Below are 22,761 nucleotides of genomic sequence, written 5' to 3'. Positions count from 1 at the left end.
ATGCATTCCACCGGAAGCCAATTTCTTCCCAGACTAGCTGTCGCTTTACAGGTGTAACATGCTCAGTGGAGGCGTAAATTCTTGCTCTAAGTTCAGGTAGAGAAGCCGGCACAGGAGGTACAAAGACAATATCCTTGATGAATCCCGACAAAAAAATCGAGTGGTGTCATGTCTGGGGAACGTGGGGCCACGCAGTTGGCGCACCACGGCCAGTCCATTGACCTGGAAAGCGGTCACTGAGAAAATCCCAGACGTCAGCCAGGTATTGGGGTGGTGCACCATCTTGCATGAAGTAAACATTTCGTTCTTGGTCATCCTCACCGATCTGTGGTACCAAACATTGCTGTAACATAGCCAGTTACACTATCCCGTTGATGGCTCTCTCACGGAAAAAATGAGCCGTACACTTTCTTCTTGCTCAATGCACAAAAACGTTCAGTTTAGGTGTATCACGAACATGTTCCAATGTTTGATGTGGATTTTCACTGCCCCAAACCCTACAGTTGTGTATGTTAACCTTGCCACTTAAGTGAAAAGTCGACTCGTCAGAAAAGATGATTGAGTCCAAGAAATGTTCATACTCATGTAATCGGTTTCACATATCCGTACAAAAATTCTTGCGAGCAATTTTATCAGTGTCTTTTATTGCTTGTACGATCGTCAATCTGTACGGTTTCAAATGCAAACGGTTTCTCAACACACGCCAAACTGGTATGTGGGATTTGCAGTTCGCGAGATGCAAGTCGGATCTATTTCGTAGGACCGTTGACAAACGTTGTCTCATTCGCTCAACGACGTCATCAGATGTTCTTGGATGACCTGATGATTCCCCATGTCTTACGGAGCACCCTGTTTCTACAAAACATTTATGCCACTCATAAATTGTACGCCTAGTAGGAGGATCTTTAACGTATTTGGTACAGAAATTACGCTGAACTGTTTTCGCCGTCTTCGATTCTTCAAACCAAACCACACGGCTAGCACGCTCGGATCCAGTGAAGGCAGCCACTTTAACGCAACTGCCGCTAGCGCCCCTTACGGTGCGATTTGGCACTAGGGGACTACGCGTGACAAAACTTGATGTATTTCTCTAGAAATTGACCTCTGTAGGTACTACGAATTCATTTATATGAATATACAAAGTTGTAAAGTTTTTTTTTTTAAACACCCTGCATAAGTGGTCGATTTGACATAAATTTGTCACTGTGTACGGATTTTGGTAGCGTTTAGTGTGCAATACGGCTTCCCGGTGTTGTTGGTCAGTCAACTAGTTTACAACTGGCAATGCCAGTCAGTTTTGCTATGCTGCAGGGGTTCAACAGTAGTTGCCATATCTGTGTGTTTGTACTACCTGTAGGTGGTTAATTGTCCTGAACTAGAAGTGTTTGTGGACGGTTGTGTTTCCATCTATGACTGTGATCGTAGTTTACCAGGTTCGGGATGAAAGGATTGTTCGAGTATCTCGTTTCACTGTACAGCCAAGTGCCGAGTTTTTTTTTTTTTTGTTTTTTTTTCAGTACCTCCGTGAGAATCTCAAGGCAGTATTCTCTGTGAAGGACTGCAGTGCGTGTGTATCGTGGTGCGTTGCTTATGATACGTAGTGCTTTGTTCTGTATAACCTCCAGGCGGCGCAGGCATGTTGGAGACGCGTATCCCCAGACTGGAGCTGCTTACGTCATCAGTGGTCGAATTAGTGTTGTGTACATGGACCTATTCCGTGTGCTTTGCCTGTTGAGCATAGGATAAAGCGTTATCTCGGTTGGTCACGTATTCAGTGTGGTATCCTCATGTTTCTGGTCCAGTTAGACACCGAGGTGTCTCACTTTCTTACAGAACCGTATTGTGCGTGTGCGTAGTGTTATTTGTCTGCAGTTTTGATGTTTGGGCAGACATATCGATTTGTGTATTAAAAGAACAGCCTTGCTCTTGTCGACATCTGCTTTAACACGCCATCGCTCCAACCAAGGATACGCAGTTCTGAGTGCTGTCTTTAATCGTGGATTATTATTTGGTGATTTCCAGTCATTGCGCTAGGATAGCTGTTTCATCCGCATAGATGTCTACCGTCGTGTTTTGTGTAGCTGCGAACTCATTGATTAAACATTGATTAAACAAGAGGGACTCTGGGATATTGCCTTGGGGTACTTCCGCTCGTATACCATGTTGACTGTTTGCCCTGTTCCCCCCACCCCCCACATCACCCCTACCCTCATATAGCCAATCCACTCACTCACCTTCAGTTGCGAGTTTGGCTTCTGTGAATTTATCGTGATTGTTAATACATAATAATTCTGAACGGAATGGACAGTGTCTTGAAAGTAGGATATAAGATGAACATCAACAAAAGCGAAACGAGAATGATGGAATGTAGTCGAATTAAATCGGGTGATGCTGAGGGAATTAGATTAGGAAATGAGACACTTAAAGTAGTAAAGGAGTTTTGCTATTTGGGAAGCTAAATGACTAATGATGGTCGAAGTAGAGAGGATATAAAATTTAGACTGGCAATGGCAAGGAAAGCGTTTCTGAAGAAGAGAAATTTGTTAACATCGAGTATAGATTTAAGGGTCAGGAAGTCGTTTATGGAAGTATTTGTATGGAGTGTAGCCATGTATGGAAGTGAAACGTGGACGATGAATAGTTTAGACAAGAAGAGAATAGAAGCTTTCGAAATGTGATGCTACAGAAGAATACTGAAGATTAGATGGGTAGATCACGTAACTAATGAGGAGGTATTGAATAGAATTGGGGAGAAGAGAAATTTGTGGCACAGCTTGACTAGAAGAAGGGATCGGTTGATAGGACATATTCTGAGGCATCAGAGGATCACTAATTTAATATTGGAGGGCAGCGTGGAGGGTAAAATTCGAAGAGGGAGACCAAGAGATGAATACACTAAACAGATTCAGAAGGATATAGGTTGCAGTAGGTACTGGGAGATGAAGAAGCTTGCCCAGGATAGAGTAGCATGGAGAGCTTCATCAAACCAGTCTCTGGACTGAAGACCATAACAACAATAATTATTCTGGAAACAAAAGGTTGCTTCACTTTTCTTGCGATTCCGATACTTCACAGAGAGATTTCCCGCCACTTCTTTCTGCGTTATCTACTTTTCTCACCACAGGCCACGTAAGAACTGTAACATATTGACTCTAGTGGGTTGCTAAGGTACTGTGACAGTACTGTCAGCGTGTACCAAGACTACAGCTGCAAACGAACAAGAAATTCATTACGTTACTTCAGTTTTAAGAAGTGATAGTAAAACTTTTATGACTGTCTCGCGTAGGACAATGTTTCTGGCCTTTCAGCTATCCATTCTATCAGGCGAACCTCACGAGTCGCCACAGACTGTGTCTTTAGCAGAATCCAGAATACGCTCTGGATATTCCCCCGACTGCCTCCGCCTCCCACAAGAAAGAATAAACAAGTCGACAAAACAATGTTCTCCTTATCGACTGAACTCACAAGGGAACCTCCCCATCGCACCCCCCTCAGATTTAGCTATAAGTTAGCACAGTGGATACGCCTTGAAAAACTGAACGCAGATCAATCGAGAAAACAGGAAGAAGTTGTGTGGAACTATGAAAAAATAAGCAAAATATACAAACTGAGTAGTCCATGTGTAACATAGGCAACATCAAGGGTAATGTGAGCTCAGGAACGCCTTGGTCTCGTGGTTAGCGTGAGCAGCTGCGGAATGAGAGGTACTGGGTTCAAGTATTCCCTCGAGTGAAAAGTTTAATTTTATTATTTTCAGACAATTATCAAAGTTCAGGCACTCACACATAATCAACTTCGCTCTCCAAAATTCCAGGACATGTTCAGATTTGCTTAGACATATGCAGGATTTGACGGTCTACACGCGGAAAAATTTGAAAACGTTAAAAACATATGTTTTCACAGATCACAGGGAAAACTGTGCGACTGTGAAACTGTTGCGTTCATTTGTTGCAGTTTATGTGACAAACTCTTATGTTTTCATCACTTTTTTGGGAGTGATTATCACATCCACAAGAAAACCTAAATCACGCAAGATAGAAGAATCTTTTTACCCATTCGCTACGTGTACAGGTTAGGTGGGTCGACAACATACTCCTGTCATGTGACGCCCATGCCGTCACCAGTGTCGTATAGAATATATCAGACGTGTTTTCCTGTGGAGGAATTGGTTGACCTATGACCTTGCTATCAAATGTTTTCGGTTCCCATTGGTGAGGCACGTCCTTTCGTCTACTAATCGCACGGTTTTGCGCTGCGGTCGCAAAACACAGACGCTAAACTTATTCTAGTGAACAGAGACGTCAATGAATGAACGGACAGATCATCGCTTTGCGATAATAAACAAGTAAAATTTTCACATGAGGGAAGACTTGGACCCAGGACCTCTCATTCCGCAGCTGCTCACGCTAACCACGGGACCACGGCGCTCCTGACCTCACATTATCCTTGATGTTGCCTATCTTTCGCATGAACTATTCAGTTTGTATATTTTCTTATTTTTTTCATAGTTCCACACAACTTCTTCCTGTTTTCTCGATTGATCTGTGTTTAGTTTTTCAAGGCCTATCCACTGTGCCAGCTTATAACTAAATCTGAGGGGGGTGCGATGGGGAGGTTCCCTTGTCAGTCACGTCTAAAATTGTTTACACAAAAATGAAGACAGATACAATTTCGACTCACAGTCACTGAGGCGTGCAAAACATCCTACAGATTACGTCTAGGCATTGCCAGATCTATACTGAAATATTTGTATGCGTCTTCTTCAGATCAAAAATGGAAATGCCGTGTGGCTAGGGCCGCCCGTCGGGTAGATCGTTCGCCTGGTGCAAGTCTTCCAAGTAGACGCCACTTCGGCGGCTTGCGTGTCTGTGGGGATGAAATGATGATGATAAGGACAACACAAGACCCAGTCCCTGAGCGGAGAAAATCTGCGACGCAGACGGGAATCGAACTCGGGCCGTTAGGTATGACATTCCGTCACGCTGACAACTCAGCTACCAGGGGCGGACATTCAGATCAACAGTTATCAATCTTTGCATCCAGGGTACAAAAGGCCCTTTGACATCTTTGGGTGATGTGTGTAGAGTTCCCATTCAGTTCAGACAGTAGTAATATGAGCTACTTCGCACAAATTCCTTTTGCGCCTTTCATTAACAGATACAGTTTGCTGTCGTCGAAAGATCACGGCGCCACACCGAAGTCGGCAATGCACATCGATACCACAGACATCAAAGGTGTCTCGCTGCAATCCACAACAACGAATGTGAGAGGCTGAAGAAGACATACAGACACGCGCTCTCTCTCAGCACTGTAGCACCCTCACACGGAGGTCAATATAGAGCCGAGCATGTACGTGGTCTACCCAGTCTATGACCTCAGATGAAACAGTCAACATCATCGAGTAGGTGTAGAGAGTTGCTCAAGTTTCAGATGGAAACATACTTTTGTAAATGTTGAACATCGTACTTAAAAAGAACGATTTGTTAATTATTGCATCAGGTGACGCTTCCATACTCACTTACAGTTGTAGATTATCAAGCGCTCCTGTTAAATAGAATTGCATCGACTTAAGTAAGTCTTTTTATCATTGAAGTAATAAGGGAACTAATACACTAAACCGCCAAAGAAACTGGCATAGGTATGCTTATACAAAAACAGAGATATGTAAATAAGCAAAATGCGGCGATGCGGTCGGCAACGCCTATACAGGGTGGTCCATTGATCGTGACCGGGCCAAATATCTCACGAAATAAGCGTCAAACGAAAAAACTACAAAGAACGAAACTTGTCTAGCTTGAAGAAGAAAGCAGATGGCGCTATCGTTGGCCTGCTAGATGGCGCTGCCATAGGTCAAACGGATATAAACTGCGTTTTTTTATATAGGAACCCCCATTTCTTTATTACATTTTCGTGTAGTACGTAAAGAAATATGAATGTTTTAGTTGGACCACTTTTTTCGCTTTGTGATAGATGGAGCTGTAATAGTCACAAACATATGGCTCATAATTTTAGACGAACAGTTGGTAACAGGTAGGTTTCTTTAAATTAAAATACAGAACGTAGGTGCGTCTGAACATCTTATTTTGGTTGTTCCAATCTGATACATGTACCTATGTGAACTTATCATTTCTGAGAACGCACGCTGTTATAGCACATTAATCGTGAATTAATATTTGGCGATTTCTAGTCATTGCGCTAGGATAGCTGTTTCATCCGCATAGATGGCTACCATCGTGTTTTGTGTAGCTGGGAAGTCATTGATTAAACATCGATTAAACAAGAGAGGCCCAGGGATATTGCCTTGGGGTACTTCCGCTCCGCCGGCCGCGGTGGTTCAAAAATGGTTCAAATGGCTCTGAGCACTATGGGACTCAACTGCTGTGGTCAAAAGTCCCCTAGAACGTAGAACTAGTTAAACCTAGCTAACCTAAGGACATCACACACATCCATGCCCGAGGCAGGATTCAAACCTGCGACCGTAGCGGTCGTGCGGTTCCAGACTGTAGCGCCTTTAACCGCTCGGCCACTCCGGCCGGCGCCGCGGTGGTCTAGCGGTTCTGGCGCAGCAGTCCGGAACCGCGGGACTGCTACGACCGCAGGTTCGAATCCTGCCTCGGGCATGGGTGTGTGTGATGTCCTTAGGTTAGTTAGGTTTAAGTAGTTCTAAGTTCTAGGGGACTTATGACCTAAGATGTTGAGTCCCATAGTGCTCAGAGCCATTTTTACTTCCGCTCGTATACCATGTTGACTGTTTGCTCTGTCCCTCCCCCCCCCCCCCCCAACACCACCTCACCGCTCCCCACATATAGCCATTCCACTCGCTCGCCTTCAGTTGCGAGGTTAGCTTCTGTGAACTTATCGAGATTGTTAAAATATAATAATTCTGAACGGAATGGACAGTGTCCTGAAAGGAAGCTGTAAGATTAATGCAATAAATGCTCAAAATGATGTCCCATTTGGCAATACGTGTAACGACATTGTTCTCAACAGCGAGTAGTTCGCCTTCCGTAATGGTCGCACAAGCATTGACATTGCGCTGACGCATGTTGTCAGGCGTTGTCGGTGGACCACGATAGAAAATATCCTTCAGCTTTCCCCAAATAAAGAAATCCGGGGACGTCAGATCCGGTGAACGTGCGGGCCATGGTATGGTGCTTCGACAACCAATCCACCTGTCATGAAATGTGCTATTCAATACCGCTTCAACCACACGCGAGCTATGTGCCAGACATCCATCATGTTGGAAGTACATCGCCATTCTGCCATGCAGTGAAACATCTTGTAGTAACATCGGTAGAACATTACGTAGGAAATCAGCATACATTGCACCATTTAGATGGCCATCGATAAAATGGGGGCCAATTATCCTTCCTCTCATAATACCGCACCGTACATTAAACTGCCAAGGTCGCTGATGTTCCACTTGTCGCAGCCATCGTGGATTTTCCGTTGTCCAATACTGTATATTATGCCGGTGTACGTTACCGCTGTTGGTGAATGACGCTTCGTCGCTAAATAGAACGCGTGCAAAAATCTGTCATCGTCCCGTAATTTCTCTTGCGCCCAGTGGCAGAACTGTACACAAAGTTCAAAGTCGTCGCCATGCAATTCCTGGTGCATAGAAATTTGGTAAGGGTGCAATCGATGTTGACGTAGTATTCTCAACACCGACGTTTTTGAGATTCCCGATTCTCGCGCGAATTGTCTGCTACTGCTGTGCGGATTAGCCACGACAGCAGCAAAAATATCTACTTGGGCATCATCATATGTTGCAGGTCGTGACTGACGTTTCACATGTGGCTGAACACTTCCTGTTTCGTTAAATAACGTAACTATCCGGCGAAAGGTCCGGACTCTTGGATGATGTCGTCCACAATACCAAGCAGCATACATAGCACACGCCCGTTGGGCATTTTGATCACAATAGCCATACATCAACACGATATCGACCTTTTCCGCAATTGGTAAACGGTCCATTTTAACACGAGTAATGTATCACGAAGCAAATACCGTCCGCACTAGCGGAATGTTACGTGATACCACGTACTTATACGTTTGTGGCTATTACGGCACCATCTATCACAAAGCGAAAAAGTGGTCAAACTAAAACATTCATATTTTTTTACGTACTGTTACTACACGAACATGTAACAAAAAATTCCTATTTTAGAAAATGCAGTTGATATCCGTTAGACCTATGGGAACGCCATCTAACGGGCCAACCGTAGCGCCATCTGGTTCCCCCTTCAAGCTAGACGAGTTTCGTTCTTTGTAGTTTTTTCGTTTGAGGCTTATTTCGTGAGATATTTGGCCTGGTCACTATCAATGGACCACCCCGTATAAGAGAAGAAGTGCCTGGTTGGTAGATAGGTTACTGCTGCTACAATGGCAGGTTATCAACATCTAAATGAGTTTGAACATGGTGTTATAGTCGCCCCACGAGCGATGGGACAGCATCTCCGAGGTAGCTATGAAGTGAGGATTTTCCCGTACGACCATTTAACTAGTGTATCGTGAATATCAGGAATCCTTTAAGACATCAAATTTCCAACATCGCAGCGACCGGAAACAGATCCTACAAGGAGACGACCAGCGGTGACTGAAGAGAATCGTTCAACGTGACAGAAGTGCAACCCTTCCGCAAATTGCTCCAGATTTCAATACTGGGCCATTGGCAAGTGTCAGCGTGCGAACCATTCAACGAAACATCATCGATATGGGCTTTCGGAGCCAAGGGCCCACTCGTGTACCCTTGATGACTGCATGACAAAAAGCTTTACGCCTCGCCTTGGACTGTCAACGTCAATATTGGACTGTTGATAACTGGAAACATGTTCCTGGTTGGATGAGTCTCGTTTCAAATTGTATCGAGCGGATGGACGTGTACGGGTGTGGATACAACCTCATGAATCCATGGACGTTGTCAGCAGGGGACTGTCCAAGCTGGTGGAGGCTCTGTAATGATGTGGGGCGTTTGCAGTTGGAGTGATATGGGACCCCGGATGTTCTGACAGGTGACATGTACGTAAGCATCCTGTCTGATCACCTGCATCCATTCATGTCCATTGTGCATTCCGGAAGAGTTGGGCAACTCCAGAAGTACGATGCGACACCTCACATGTCCAGAATTGCTACATAGTGGCTCTAGAAACACTCTTCTTAGTTTAAACACTTCTGCTGGCCACCAAACTCCCCACACATTAACATTATTGACCATATCTGGGATGCCTTGCAACATGCTGTTCAGAAGAGATCTCCACCCCTTCGTAGTCTTACGGATTTATGGACAGCCTGCAGGGTTCGTGGTCTCAATTCGCTCCAGCCCTACGTCAGCCATTAGTACAGTCCATGCCACATCGTGTTACAGCACTTCTGCGTGCTCGCGGTGGCCCTGCACGATATTAGGCAGATGTACCAGTTTCTTTGGCTTTTCAGTGTATTTCATAAGTTGTAGTGCAGATGAGCCATCTCCCATGTCAGTCAAAGAACAGACAGTCACGGTCGAACGACTGTAGTTACGTCCGGTTATAACTTAAAGTATTGTTTCAGTGGTTTCCTGTCTGCAGACTGCTCGAGCGGAGCTCGCTTTAACATCAGTGCTTGTACATCAACGTTTCATATCGTTTATCCATAAATACAAATGTTAAATACGAGTACACTGGCTTTGAAATTAATCCGAAAGTTGTTTGCTCTGAGCACCTGAATCTTCAGCTGGAAAAAATAACGACTCAGTACCCGTTTTCTTCCAGATCCTAGACAGCACGTCGCGCTAACACCATCTCTAATGACTTCATCATAGACGGTTCGTTTAGTAGTAATTTTACCCTGACTGAGAACTACACGTTTCTCTTCATTTCGGGTCCTAGAAAAAAAGCATTACCAGCACTTCCACCAACCTTTCTTAGAAATTTACCAGACTGGTTACACTTTCCTCATGAAATAGTATTCCATTTTACTTTCTGTAAGCACGCCTCCATAAAACAGAGATTTGATAGTTTGTCGACTGTCTGATTAGATGCTAGTTTCCAGTTTTATTCTCCAGGAGAGTGTGGATCGAGAACTTCATAAGGGTTGCAGCGGCGCTTTGAACCAACGGGGAAAAACTAAAAAAAAATTGTTTTCCGTCTCTGATGACCTCAATGTCGACGGGAGGTTAAAACCCAATCTTCCTTCCTTTTCCCTTACTCTACTCAAGCTTGACCTACATTTTTCCCCGCCAATGCCGTGTCCGCCGATAGAGGCGGTACACTGCACTACACAAACAGAGGGACACATGGCAAGACCAGTCTCCAGTGTGCCGACACACAGTTATGGTCTGACGCCAAAGAGGGTGCACATAAAGGACTATGTTATGCCTTCTCCATACGTCATTTAAATAGTCCTATCCATCCGCTATAGTTACGGTCCAACACCATAGAGGGCGTCACGCAAACAGTTCGCAAATGAACGCCCGTCCGCCAATGGACAACTTATGCGGGCGCACAGCTCCACTCATCTGTCACTGTCACCGGAGTCCCACAGTACCGCAGAGTATGTGTAACCAAAAAGCACCATGACTTACCTGCTCTCACCACCAGCAGATCCCGACTGGACATTCTACTAGTTTAGTTAACCATCGACACTATAATCAGAAACTGGACGAATGTTCAAGGTTGACGAACGATAACAAATCTGTCGCACTCCATTATTATACTCAAACAGTACATCAAGATTTTAATAAATTATTGTTATTTGGGTATCAATCTATTTTGCCAATATTCCTCCGTAGTAGTTCCACTAAAACGACTTTGCCCTTTGATGGAGCTGATTGTTGTGCACTGCTTCATACACAGCAATAAGAAGAGATGGTCGAGAGTGTTCGGCAAATGCCATCGTAGGAAAGTTCAACAGGAGCGGAAATTATTAACGAACAAGTTAACACAGTAAATAGAAGATTTACCTAACCTGTATTTCTCCAAGAGTAAGAAGATTCATTACAAACAACCCAGAAAGAATTAGAGTCCAGCTCTAGGATAAGGCTCACTGTACTACAGATAAATGATGGTGTCGTAGCGATAGGGTTCCAAGCACAAGTGGGGTGAGCAGCTGCCGCCAGCCATCCTATATCTTGACGGCAGAGGGCGCTCGTGATACGGAGCCACTGGCGAGATGGCTCAGCGGGCACAGACCACTGGTTCCGCCAGATCCCACATGACTGCTGTCGGCATCAGATGGAAACTGGCCATTCCATTACCAACTTCACAACACCTGTAGGGTGGTACCGATAGGTGATACCACATAATTAGTTACTGCATGCTTAACAAGCCCCCTAAGTAAAATCAACTCTTTTCTGTGTTAGGGTGTTCTCTTCCAGCCACTTTTATATTGGACGCAAAGTCTGTTTGGTGAATGCAGCGCCAGTGCCCTCTGTCCCTTTTTCACACTAGCAAACAAATCATTCCTTGATGGCTCAGAAAGTATCCTTTCGAGCAATCCCTTCTTCTAGTGAAGTTGTGCCACAATTTCTTTTCCTCCCCAGCTCGATTCAGTACTGCTTCATTTGTTACTCGCTAAATGCATTTAATCTTCAGCATTGTTCCATAACACAATTTTCAAAAGCTTCTGTCCTCCTTATTTCTGTGATGTTAAATGTCAATATTTCACTTCCATCCAAGCCTGCATTCCAAACAGACAATTACAGAAAATCTCTGCTAACACATTATATTCGACGTTATTGTTCTTTTTATGAGGAAAATTTTTGTTGCAGTTCCCAGCTTACATTATACATATATACATTCTTTACGTTTATCAACATACTTTTCCCTGCTGTACAAATAGCAAACCTCGTTTACTGTTTTCAGTGTCTCATTCGATAATCCCAATCCCTCAGCATCACCTAGATTACATGTATTTATGTACATTAACCCCTTTCCAGGACACTGACCATTCCAGTCAACTGATCTTCCAAGTCATTTGACCATCCTGAATGAAATATAAAGACATCACAAACCTTAAAGTGCCCTATATAAATTTCTCCTTAATTCCCATTACTAGCTGCTTTATGTTCAGATTGAATACCTGCCTCATTCTCCTCTCAACTACCGCAGTTCCTTACATGACCTTAGGCGCTTATAATGGGATATGACGAACTGGGTCTCATCGACCTTTTACCTACTTATCTTATTTGAAGCAGTGCATGGACAACAATTTCCTACAGCAGCACAATGGAAAATCGTCTTTAAAAATTACATTTTCGAGCACTGTAAAGTATAAAACATTTAAACATAGTCGCCAGCAGTATACGGGCCAATGATATTATACATGTACTAACAAATGACAGTTTGCATGCCATAGTACTAGTCGGTTTTCGTGCAGGTGTTACAGTACCTTATGAAATGGTGTGAAGGAAGGAAAGGGAGGTGCATCACTGTGGTCGAACTAATTGCACCAGATGAGATTATTTCACAACACATTAGAATGATATTATTATGTAGTTCTATGGCGGCTTTATTAATTATGTGATGCAGAAAAGAGGACTTACGTTCAAACGAGAAATACAAATTTTATATCGAAGTTGATTTCTATAAAAATATACTAGAAGCAATAATAACGGAAAACTTGTTAGTATCTTGAAAACAATACTTCATAAGTAAGGAATTCAATAAAATGTAATGCAAGTGAATCAGGATAACAATTTGTCACTAGAAGCAGTGAATACTGAGGAAGCCTCATAGCTTTATTTCTGTTATATTCTATATTTAACATCTGTGAGTGCTTGCATGTTTTGATCGTTATGCTTTAGAAAGAATGAAGAGTAAGTGAATGGTCACTTAAAAGACCTTTATGGTGGTGCATTTATAAGAATTAAATAAATGAACAAGGAAAACCAACGACTACATTAATGTGAAAGAAATGTTTTATGCTAAGCCGTATTCAAAACTCTTGTAATCTTCAAATCTGTAGGATATTGAAATCCAAGCACTGCCGTTAAAATCACGTAAGTCTGAAGAAAGTCACCGAGGGTTAGTATCGAAGGCCCCCTTGTTAGTGTCGTTACTTTATAAATTGCAGACAAAGTCTTTTTCTCAGCTTTTTACCCCTGATAACTACGAAGCAACCTGGTAATGTGTTCTGTGACGACAGACACACACAGGCTCACATGGTCTTGGCTGCAAGCGCTCGCACGGTGACCTAGCTGAAGGTTTCATTACCTACATCGATTACTGCCCTATTATGTGCGAAAAATACAAGGATAAATCACATTGTAGAAACCTACCTAGAAGACCGTAACACCAATATTTAATTTGGTTACTTTTAAATGTTTACATTAGAATAACACTTATTGTTTGTCAGATAGTAGGAATCTATCTAAAAGACTCAGACATCAATATCGAATTTCATTTTCTTTTGAATGTTTCTATCTGTAAATATAACCATGTACGTATGTTTCTGTAACACTTAAATTTCCAAAGTGCGCCGTATGTAAATGTACATACAAATTGTGGCTGGTGAATTGGTGGATACCACCTAAAACCAAACAAATATCACACTGGTCTTAGTTCTCAGCGATGTACAAACAGATTAATGTTTTATTAGAAAAGCAGCTTCAGATTTCAGCGTCAGGGTTTACTTTGGGTGTTATGACACATACTGTAAGTAGGGACACCTTTTTACACAGAGGAAAAAGACAAGAAAGACAACAAAAAAGATTTGCAGCTGCAATTTAGTGCTATTTAATGATGTTTAATGTCTGTAGGGCAACAGAAAAGAATTATATAGTAGTATTGTATAACAGATTTATATGACTGGCGTACTCTCCCCTTCTGAGTACGAAAACAACCATTGTAAGCACATTAACACTTTAAATAGATAGCACTTAAAAGAGACGAAATAAATAACAAATACATAGAAATAACACAAATTTGAGATTCTTTTTTGCCCACATGTTACATGTCTTTATTTAATCTTCTCGTTAGAAAAGTATTTAATGGTAACTTCTCGTTGGTCAGAACATCGGGCTTTTGAAAGCATCGTGACAGCCAGTCCATAAAAGACAAGTGAGCAGCAAACTTAACATCCCCTCAGTGTCGAGGCCATGGTAGACGGAGCAAAAGATAACATTTGAGAAAGATGGGGGAGAAAAAAGGCAGAGTCGTACTTATTCGCCAGGAGTGGTATGGGGAAAAGGAAGGAAATCGAATTTGGGTAGCCAAACGGATATTTGAAGTCTCATGCCTTTGAACATGAATGCGTTGTCTCAACTTATACAGCACACTGCTCAGCTTGATCAGTCTGGCAGTCCTCCCAAGACGTGGCCTGCATTATCGCATCTCCTGTCGCTTCTGCTCGTCGAGAAACCCTGCCTATCGTGATTCGCATCAACATTCGGACTGTGAACCCTGCGGCGAACACTGGTTGAAGAGGATGATGCGCCCGCTGGGCCTCGGATTGCTGCTGGTGGGTACGACGATGGTGATGGGCCGCACCCCCCAGCCCACGTCCTGGGTGTGGGTGTGGTGTTCCCCAGACTGCTGGAAAATCACTGAGCCGCGGCGGACCATCCCAGGCTTTAGTGTATGACTGTGGCCCAGCTCATTCACGAAACTGGAAGCAAGGCAGCGATACTGTATAACCAACACACAATATCAAGCGTGGCTGTCGCTAGTTTGATACATGGAATCCCAGTTTGATTACTTCAAGTCTAGTTAAATGCATAATTTTAGCAAATATGAATAGTTCTGATTAAAATAATTTATAGAACAGAGAAATAATAATTTCAAATATTGAGGTACTCTGACCGTTCATCCAGAATGCTTGAATACACTATTAGCCATTAAAATTGCTACACCAAGAAGAAATGCCTTGACGGCCTTGACACCCATGGGCATTGAATCAAAAAGAGCTTGGATGGCGAGTACAGGTACAGCTGCGCATGCAGCTTCAACACGATACCACAGTTCATCAAGAGTAGCAAACGTCGTCGAACTGTTCGTGCAGATGGTTGTTGTCTTTCAGACGTCCCCATCTGCTGACTCAGGGATCGAGACGTGACTGGACGATCCGTTACAGCCATGCGGATAAGATGCCTGACATCTCGACTGCTATTGATACGAGGCCGTTGGGATCCAGCACGGCGTTCCGTATTACCCTCCTGAACCCACCGATTCCATATTCTGCTAACTTCCATTGGATCTCGACCAACGCGAGCAGCAATGTCGCGATACGATAAACCGCAATCGCGATAGGCTACAATCCGACCTTTATCAAAGTCGGAAACGTGATGGTACGCATTTCTCCTCCTTACACGAGGCATCACAACAACGTTTCACCAGGCAACGCCGGTCAACTGCTGTTTGTGTATGAGAAATCGGTTGGAAACTTTCCTCATGTCACCACGTTGCAGGTGTCGCCACCGGCGCCAACCTTGTGTGAATGCTCTGACAAGGTAATCATTTGCGTATCACAGCATCTTCTTCCTGTCGGTTAAATTTCGCGTCTGTAGCACGTCATCTTCGTGGGATAGCAATTTTAATGGCCGGTTGTGTATACACTGCCGGAAATAAAATTTACCACACGCGGAGAGACAGCGTCGATTTTGATCCGATAACGTAATATGCCACCTGAACGATAGCACATGTACTGATAATGGTTTCAGCGTCGTCCGCCAACAGATACCGTGGTGTTATAGCTACCGGAGCGGCATCTGCGTCTATCCTATAATAGGGAATCCTCGAAGCCAGAAGGCTCAATGTGATGCAGACGTGTGAAACCAGCAGGTAACCATGCCACGGAGATGTAATTGTGCTTTCTACTGTCAGCTGACCGAGTCTTAAACAGGTCAAAGTGTGGTCTTCCCAGTGGCTGGATGGTCCTTTCGGAGAACCCCCACACAAGTTGGACGTCGTGCGTCAGTTGTGTAACGACGCTGGTATCATTGGTCACGTGGATATTGTCACACCCACAGAGGAGGTTCTGGATGCTCACGCAGCACAGACGCCCACCACGATCCTCGTACTCTAAGGGCAGCAGTGGCAGACCGTACAGCTACCACAGCACAGATAAGAGAGCTTGTGAGCCCAGATGTGTCAACACGAACTGTTGTGAATAGGTTATTAGCAGTGGGACTACAGGCACCCTGTCTTCAACTCACACGGGAGCATCGACCTGCATGGCTCAACTGGTGCCACCAGAGGATCAAATTGGAGATGGTATGGTGCGCCGTGGTCTTCGGCTATGAAACAGATTCTGCCTGCACGCAAGTGATGGTCCATTAGGTGTACGACGTAGATCTAGAGCCTACTGTCTCACAGAGTGCATTCGCCCAATACACTCTGAGCCCACCCCACCCCACGCCTTATGGTCTGGGGTCATATAAGCTACAACTCTCGTTCACCTTTGGTGTTTCTGGGGGGGAGGGGGGGGGTGCTAACCAGCGCCGTTCCTGCAAAGGGAAGTGATGCGTTTTTCCAACAGGATAATGCTCGCCCACACACTGCCCGTGAAACTCAATGTGCTGTGTAAGGCATGCAGCAATGTCTTTGGCCAGCATGATCTCCGCTCTTGTCTCCTATCGAGCGCGTGTGGTGTATGATGGGACGAGAAGTGACTCGTGCGATTCGTCGACCAAGAACTCTTACAGAACTACATGAGCTGGTCGAACAGGCTGAATACCGACTGAATACCAGGGACAGCGGCTGCATTGCCACCCATGGAGACTGCACCACGCAGTAATACGGGTGTTTCAGCACGGGGCGATACCTTATACTGCAGAACCGCTAGTATTATTCATCTGTAAATTTAATCATTTCATGTTCTCCATATGCACTGTTGCAATAATAAATTTTGAGTGAACTGGAAACCTCTGTAAAGATGTACTAATTTTTTACTGGCATTGTCATTTGATTTAATTTTATTGTTTTCTATACTACAGCATTAGTAGGTAAGTCCTTAGGAAATTGTGTTTTTATTGTGATGATCAACGAGGTTCCAATTAAGCACATGGCACCTAAGAAAATTGATATAATACGTTCCCTCACCTGTGCTTCGCTGTTGCTGCCATTGCTCTGTTCAGTTTACTGCCAGATGACGGTCTTTGGAGTCACTTCTGAAAAAGATAATAAATAATAAAATCATTGCCGTCTTCTATAATAAATTATATATTGTGCCTTTCTGCAGCATAAGAGACCTGCAGATGACTGAAGGAAATGTATTTTGAGTAAAATGTCGTATGTTTTCAATGTATGAAACAGTAAAGCATTGCACTAAGGAAGTAATATTTCAGATACCTAGTTAAATCCTGAAACAAAATAAGGCCACCTAAATGGTTAAAGTCGGAAGCTCTAAATACTATTTAATTATCAAACATACGCCAAAAGTACCTTACACATAAGATGAATAACCTGCAGAGTGGCAGAAACATTTTATGGACGGAAGCTGTAAGTAGTCATATACAGTGGTACAGTGGCAATTATGCGGATGGTAACGTTAAGTACGACGCTCTTGACTATAATAATTTTCACACAGCGTCCAACTTAACTGGCCCCTGTGGCTGATATAAAGTTTGAACGTCATAGATAATAAGCCATACTAAAGAATTTTTTCGCAGTTTTGCATTTGCTTTTAATATCAGGATGTGCCACACTCTCTAGCACGCAAGCAGTTGTCAGACGTGAGTATTGCCCTATGACTGCGTACGTATTAATTACAAAGTGACTGAACTCCAGAACTGATAATCAGCAGCATTATCTACGCAAATGTGTGTAACCTCACACTTAAGTAACGTCACAGTTAATAGAAATTGGATGACCGCCTGCACCACCACTTGCCCAGAGAAATTTGATTTTAGTGGTGGAAGAAACTTCCCACTTGACCTGTCAAGTGGGAATAAGTGGTGGCATATGGTTCCTAGGCACCAGAATACACCATGTCCATCATTAAATCCAGGACATGTGTGCAGTGTCTAATGTAAGGAGTCCACGTGACACTGCTGTTAGCGATGTTTCGACCGTGTGAGGTATATCGATATCTTCGGTAATTTCAGAGAGGTGTAAGCTGACTGCGTGTCCTTCAATTCATATTATCTCTTCGATTCATGTCCTAACAACGTAACCACCATGTAGAAGATGGAGCTACTTCATCGGTGGTAACTGGTATTTGCTCCACAATGAGGCACTAAATTGCACAATCTGATAAATAGCATACGATCAGTGCTTCAGCACATAGCCGTTGACATGTTACGTGCAGTAGAGCGGAAGTAGGTTTTCAAATGTTGTAACCCTGTTGGTGAGCATCTTACGTGGATTCTGTCAACATACGTGGCTGCTGGTTTGATGGTAGTTCGTTTCTTCTGAAGCTAAGATCATTTTCCAGTATTTGTTTAGTAAACTGTAGGGTTTGCATGATCTCGGGAAAAGAGCAACGAAACCAGAGATGATTTTGATATAAGCTGTATCTTGAGCAAAGATTACTTGTGTAGTTAATGTAGGGTAAAAGACAGATGTGTGAGAGCTTCTGCGACAGCACGTACTAGTGAACTGCTTCAGAAAATGACCGAAGCAAAAGAAAGAATTGAGCTGGTTGATAAAACCTACCAATTAAAGTGCGGATATCGGCGTAAGCAGCGGCAACAACAGCAGCCATATAATAGGCGGGTTTAAGGTGCTTCTCAGAATAAAGATAATATGAAACAGTATGGATTAGTGACTACATTGACAGCCATACGCAATACTACGTTACATACCCGCACTGTGCATTCATCCATGCGCTACAGAGATAGCTTCGAAATTTCATAACAGGTCAGGGTAAGTAACGGCGAACCAACCCAGCTAGGACGTCGCCCAGAACAATAACGACAGCTAAGATGTGGTTCCCACATTCTTGCCAACGCTCATTTACCTGGTCGCACAGGTATTTGATATCCGCTTTGCAACCACTAAAAAGAGCATATTCATTTCTGTAATTGCAAAGACAGATTTTAAATATCTTTAATAATTGTATGGGACCTACGGATACATACAAATGAAGTGTTTACTAACGCTCATTGCCTGAATATGTGACTAATTGACATTTCATGACAGTAATCAAAGCGAAGATAAAAAGATCTGTATGATATCTCTCAGAAAAATATTTCAAGGAATGAAGGGATGTCAGTAGAGGGTAACATTAACTACGGATGGTGCCAAGTTTCATGGCAGTAATCAAAGCGAAGGTATAGAGAAGATCTGTATGATGTCTCTCAGAAACATATTTCAAGGGATGAAATGATGTCAATAGAGGATAATATCAACTACGGATGGTACCAAGATTATATCTCAACGGGAAATTAATTTTTGGGACACGTGGCGTGGGGAACCCACTGTTGTCAGTACTAGTTTTATTGAATGACACCTCCAGTTGTACCAAAAATTGTTTACACAACTAGTTTCGGCCCTTAGCCCACGCTCAAGTGATCACAGCTGACTACAAGAGACAGACAAAAAGTATGTTAAAATAACGCACTAGCAGCTATGCATTCAGTGTTTAACCGAATTGGCGTTTCAGCTCCATAGATCTGAGTGGATAAAATTCGGAAGGTTTCGAACGGTACTCGTTTTTTTTTTTTTTTTTTTTTTTTTTTTTCAACCAACTTTACTCAGCTGGCAGTGTTGTACTGTTGTGATACTATTATGTACCTCACACGGTTTCAAACTGCTTCTTTTCCATATGACAAGTGCACATAACTGTTGCAACTAGGATCTTTGTGAACTCTGCTTGTACGTAAGTCAATAACAGTTTTGATTACGCGATTTTTACCTCGATGCATGACTTTCGCTGTCGTGCAGCATGAAGGAAAGATTAAGGTGCCTGCACTGCAGCATATAGGCGTCGCTTGCCCCTTCCCTCCCTCCCCACTCTTCCCCCACCCCCCACCCCACAGAAGCATGTCCACACCCCGTGGCGGTCTTTTTGAGGGCTTGGTTTGCTTTCTCCGATCCCTGCAAATCCCTCTCTGGCAATTGGCCAAGTTACTTAACACTGTAGTGTAATTATGAATAATATTGCATAATAACTCGTCATTATATCTATATTGAAATCATCATAAGTAAAATATGTGCTGACAAACGTATAAAAGTTACACACCACGAGTCCTTGCAGTCAAACGGAGTGCTGAGGACAGACTGGTAGAATATGAGAAAGTATACCAGGCTGACAGCCCCAAACAGTACCACGTAAGAGGTGCCCTCCTTGCACTCATCCACACGGTACAGAGATCAACCTGACATTTCATAACGGGTCAGAGAAGGTAACGGTAATCCACCTCCACTACGACGTTTAACAAGACTACCGTGCCAGCCAGTTAAGGCCATGAAATGTTTGTTGGAATGCTCCGGATACATCAGTGAAAGAGAAGCTGTTCCAGCTATACAGACGATAGGAAGTAAGAGGAGTAGTCAGCAGGGGCTCTTGAAGACGGTCTAAGCAGCAGCCGAGTGCAGATAAATCGTTAAAACTACTGGATTGGTGCATAAGTTCGAAACATTTTTGTTTTCCAAATTGGTACTCTAGTTGCTATGTGTTTATTTATCGACTGTCATTTTTTTATTTGCAGTACGCTGTTGCGCTTTGAGTCTACATATTGTCCTTTGGTCATTTGGAGATAGTGAGTGGAGCTGTGGACGCTAGAATATGGAGTGCCAAGAGGAGAAATCGAAACATTTCCGACATTTTCTGTTTGAGTTCAATAGAGGAGTGGCAGCAGCGTAGGAATCCAGAAACATTTGGGCCGTGTATGGGCATAATGCACAGAGCACATGATATCTACTCGTTTTAAGGAGGACCGTTTTGACATTACTGACTCTCTACGTTCAGGAAAACTTTCGCCGTTTGATGAAGGGCGTGTACGCGCAATGATTCACAACGCTTCCACGTCACTGTGCTCGAGAATTGGCAAATATGATGAACTGTGACCATTCCACCATCGTGCGACATTTGCATGCAATGGTGGAGATTCAAAAATCGGGTGTACAGGTACGGCATGCTCTAAGCCAAAACCACAAAAATCAGCGGGCGGCCATATGTGCATTTCTGCTTGTTCGTCGTCAATTGGCTTGTGTGTTTAAGCTAACATAATGAAAGCAGCATCTCCCCGTAGAAAGACCTGAGCGCATCAACGAAAGATAATGTTATTCATCTCGTGGGGACAGCGACGTTGCGGTGTACTACGAATGCTTCCCCGAGGTGTAACCATCACTGCTGACATTTATTGTCAACAACTGAGACGTCTTCCAGACGCAGTCAAAGGACAACGACCACGAAGACTCCGTGAAATAATGCTACTCCACGGTAGCGCCCACTCGCTTTCTGCTACACTGACAAAGAACACAAAACCGGAGTTAAGTTGGGAAGTCATTCCGCACCCACCTTATTCACCTGACCTTGCGCCTTCAGATTTTCACCTTTTCCGCTCTCTACCGAAAACCTTCAACGAACTTCCTTTCCCGATGAAAATGCACTCCGAACATGGCTGGACGAGTTCTTCGCCTGAAAACCGCGTGATTTCTAAAGTCGCGGAATCGAAAGGCTGCCCCAGCATTGGCAGACTGCTCTAAATAGTGAAGGAGAACCTTTTATTGATGACTAAAGTCTCCCATATTTCTATCTGTTGTGTTTATTATACTTATGAAAAACGAACTTATGCACCAACCCAATATTTTAAAACCAAAGGATGGAACAGTAATACAAATAACTATACACGTATACAATTTTTGAAAATAACACAGGTATGAATGTATGAGGTCTACAGGCTAAAATTTTAACTATTCTATATTACATGTAATATCCGACAGATGATGCTTAAGATATATCGGTGAATTAACCTAGACGGGAAGTCGGCGATAACAAGTGGCTGGATGACGCACGGATGTATGTCTGTAAGCAGATATCGTGTTTACCGAGAGATATGGCGTAGTCTGCTGTTCACAGGCTTGGCACATACGGAATATTACCTAAAGTCAGGCACACATATAGTGTAAGACGTTAATGTAGGGAGGTTCGTTTACAACGAAACACATTACAGATATTTTGAAAGGCATCAAGAAATTCCATGATTCTCAAACTTAATTATTAAATGAGAAATTTGTTCTTTTTGTGGTCCACTTAATTATACATTTTTGTATCCATTATGGCGCCCTTTCTCGTTTGATACAAAGCGGTAAGGATATTATTCATGTTTGTGATATGCAAACGTACATATCTCCGTTGTGTTTCTCCTTTGATTCCGGTACTTTTTTTTATCTGATTTTATTCTTTCTGGTGGTTTTTCAAATGTAACAGCCTTCACTTTCGGTGCAGTGGATTTCACCCACGCCTCCTGCTTCAAAATTATTTAATAATGGATCTTAGTTGCGATGCGAATAACTGGACGAGATTTGAAACAGCACACAAAGGTTACTCTACAGGGCATTGGTGTTTGTGATTTTTTTTCCGTCGGAAAAGAGGAGGGTGTCATCACCTGCTAGGATTAGGTATTGTGTGAAATTATGAGGCATCCAAGGTGCATCGGAAAGCGTGTTAGAGAGCCGAACTTAGTGAGATGATAATCTAACCGTTATTTTCGATTCACGTTAAGAGGTGAATAACTGAGATTGAGAGTTCTGGTACTCACAAAGTATGAAGTCGGCCGATGCGCCGAGGCGATGGTCTGTCGCTGGACTGTGGCTGCTGTCAGTCACCTCACCTCGTAATATAGAGGACCACCTGGCACGGGCCGCTGCTTATCTTGGGCCGTATCTCCTGATCAGAGGA

General features: G+C 43.4%; 1 protein-coding gene and 1 long non-coding RNA gene across 2 annotated transcripts in view; one reads left to right on the top strand and one right to left on the bottom strand.

The window, feature by feature from the left end:
• LOC126092398 (sodium-dependent noradrenaline transporter-like) overlaps positions 1–22,761 on the top strand; it is a 456,764-nt gene that overhangs the window by 189,972 nt on the left and 244,031 nt on the right. The window lies entirely within an intron of this gene.
• Positions 13,791–22,675, bottom strand: LOC126092399 (uncharacterized). Its single transcript, XR_007521330.1, has 3 exons — positions 22,622–22,675; positions 17,016–17,083; positions 13,791–14,583 (listed from the first exon to the last, which is right to left on the bottom strand). It is a non-coding gene; the product is annotated as an uncharacterized LOC126092399 (long non-coding RNA).

The sequence above is a fragment of the Schistocerca cancellata genome, chromosome 7 (assembly GCF_023864275.1).
Source record: "Schistocerca cancellata isolate TAMUIC-IGC-003103 chromosome 7, iqSchCanc2.1, whole genome shotgun sequence".
Taxonomy (NCBI): Eukaryota; Metazoa; Arthropoda; class Insecta; order Orthoptera; family Acrididae; genus Schistocerca; species Schistocerca cancellata.
This window is presented reverse-complemented; position numbering and strand designations above follow the sequence as displayed.